Source organism: Pan troglodytes, chromosome 10, assembly GCF_028858775.2.
Source record: "Pan troglodytes isolate AG18354 chromosome 10, NHGRI_mPanTro3-v2.0_pri, whole genome shotgun sequence".
Taxonomy (NCBI): domain Eukaryota; kingdom Metazoa; phylum Chordata; class Mammalia; order Primates; family Hominidae; genus Pan; species Pan troglodytes.
Window position 1 is genome coordinate 108,055,452 of NC_072408.2, and position 2,964 is coordinate 108,058,415.

Consider the following 2,964-nt stretch of genomic DNA (forward strand, 5'->3'; position numbering starts at 1 on the left):
CTTACCCCTGAATCTCTGTGGCCTAGTACCATACCTGACACCCAATAAATATTTAAACTGAATTCAAATTAACAACTTCACATTGAAGTTAGATGAGCTCTATTCCTCTACTTTGTGAGCTATATGTGAAGGGGTTGAAAATGCAAGAGTAGATAAAAAGAGAATTCTTCCACTTGAAGAAGTTGTATGCAACAATTAAACTGAGCATCATGACATCTGGCAGCATCCTCCCTTTGCTGGACTTCTCAGCAGCATTTCACAGAGTGGATCATTCCCTCCTAGAAATGTTTTACCTTCCAGCACACTCTCCTGGTTTCCTCCAGCCTTACAGGTCACTCCTTCCCAATCTCTTTTGCTGGAGCTCCTCCTATTTCTGGACTGTAAATGCTGGAGTGACCAGGACTTCGTCTTCCTCAGTACTTTCATCCTGTCCCGCAGCTTTAAGTTCTGTTTATGAGCTGATCATTCCATATAGCTCAGCTATCTCCAGTTCTGGCTCCTTTCCTAAACTCCAGATTCTTCACACCCTATGGGCACACAACATTTCCACTTAGAGGTCTAACAGGCATCCCAAACTTAGCATGGCCAAAAACCTAGGCCTTCGCTATCCACTCCCCGAAACCTGCTCTGCCTCAGGTATTCCTGTCTCGGTCGATAGCAACATCACCCACTCAGCTGCTCGGACCAAAACCTTGTGACCATGGAATGCAGTGTTTGCAGTGATTATGAATCTCAACTCTGCAGCCAGGATGTCTGGGGTCTAAAATCAGCTCCAGCATTTCCCGTGTGCATTACCCTTCCTGTCTGTGCCTCAGTTTCTCATCAGAAAATGGAAATGATAATAGTGCCTACCCTATGGGATTGCTGTAAGTGTGATGTGGGTGAAAGTAGATTAAAGCATATAGAATCTGGCATAGGGAAGGTATTAGAAAGGCATTTGATATTATTGTTATTGTTATGAATATATGTAAAACATAGGAACAAGGCCTGACATAGAGTATGCATTAAGATTGATTCCTCTTTTTCCCTGACGTATCATATTCAATTCAAAGGGAATCCAGTTGGTTTTATATTCAAACTCCAGATAAACTATAACTATTTCTGCCTGTCTGCACCATTGTAACCCTGACCCATGCTTTTACCTCCTCTTTCAGTTGAACCCCACAATAGTCACCTAACTTATCTCCCTCACCCACAGTCTCCTTCTCACATATGAGTCTGATTGTGTCACTCCTTGCTCAGAAGTTTCCACTGGCTTCCAAAGTACTTAGGTCTTCAGTGTGGCTAGCAAGGTGCTCTCTAATCTAGCACGTAGCTACCTGGCCAGCATTAGCTTCTACCACCTAGCCCTCCCTCAGTGGGCTCCCTCACACCAGACTCCTTGTCATTCCCCCATCTCCACCTAACATCATTCCCTGTCCTCCCCATCCTATCTGTCCTACCACATATCACACCCTGCTATTACTCTAGTCAATGCTGCCCTGGATAGAACTGTGATGGGGGTGGGAGGTGTCATAAGACAGAGACTTAATCAGTTTATTTAGTTCCTCAACTTTAGCTTATGAGGCATTCTTCACATTGAAGGAATGTGATTCAGATTTGGGGGCTGTGGGAAGCTACTGAGCAGATTCAGCATAAGTTACCACATGTCAGCTCTGCGGTCTTAGAAATTATACAAGTTGCTTTAAGTTTCTCCTTTAAAGTACTTATGGAAGTCATCATCTTCTCCATCATTTTCGTCAATGTCCTTAGTCTTTATTGATTATTTTGCTGGGGGTGGTATGATCTTACTTATTTGTTAAGTAAGTCAAAAAATCTTATTTTTGACTAGACTCAGAAGTAGAAGCTCACAGAGGGGACAACCTGTGTCTCTGGAAGTCTGTTCCTGGAGTTTTTCTTTAGTCTCCTTCATTCTCTTGGCCAAAAGTTTAACATATTTTGTGGCTCTTTCTTATTTTTCTTAGCATGCTGTTTCTTCTGAGCAATACCAGCGTTTGTATTGCAGGACATGTAGAGTAACAAGATGCTGAATCTTGGGTGCTTTGGTCCTCAGTATCTTACTCTCTTTGTTTAAGGGCTTTCTGGCAACATATGGGTGGGGGGCATTGTCTTCTTTAGAGAGACTGAAAAGTTTGCATTTCTGTTAGCTTTTTTGGGCCCCCAGCAACATGACACCATAGTATCAGTCAGTCCAGGAGTATCCTTCCTTCCTTTTTTTTTTTTTTTTTAAGATAACCAACTGGAGAATGCTCAGATTGGCATGCACAATGAAACCCCAAACAGATTCGCACTTTCTTTCTCCAGTTCTCCTTGGTCTATAACAGGAATGCCCCTACTCAGTAGCAGTAGGCAGACCCAGCCATGGGTCAGGACACACTGCTTCATGAGGAAACCTTGTTCGTTGGTCCCACCACTGACTCGGACCACATAACTCTTCCAGAGCGTCGGCAGCAACCTCTGTGCCATACGCTTCTCATAAGAAGTACAAAATTGCCATTCGTTGTCCAATCCAATGAATGTCTGTCAGCCAGTGGCTGGGGAGGAGATATTTAGCTTCATCCTGAAGCAGCTAATTGCCTCCAAGGTGCCACAAAAAAGAGCTCATGTTTTTGTTTTTGTTTTTTCATTTAACATTTAATTACATAAACGCAGAGAATCATATGGTTGCTTTGATGCTTTATGAGCACAGACATCAGTCCTATGATAACCATTTACCTTTGAGATAATTGTACCTGTTTTAATGGGATTGATGTTATTTTAACATAAATAGGTGTTAATTTGGGGGCTTAAGAGAAAAGAGTGTCTTTTCTGTCAAAATGAATGTTAGGTACATTTTCAGCCTATGAGAATTCACCCACAAGGACCTTTATTTAGGAACAAATAATCTTCATCATGGTGGAATGCTGTACATTACTTGGTTATGTATGTATTCTATGTTGACCCCTCCAGAATCTTCATTATGTG

At 42.2% G+C, this 2,964-nt stretch overlaps 1 pseudogene; it reads right to left on the reverse strand.

Annotated features, from left to right (window-relative positions):
* Nucleotides 1-1,908: 1,908 nt before the first annotated feature.
* On the reverse strand, nt 1,909-2,466 carry LOC134807538 (small ribosomal subunit protein eS6-like; annotated as a pseudogene).
* Nucleotides 2,467-2,964: the final 498 nt, after the last annotated feature.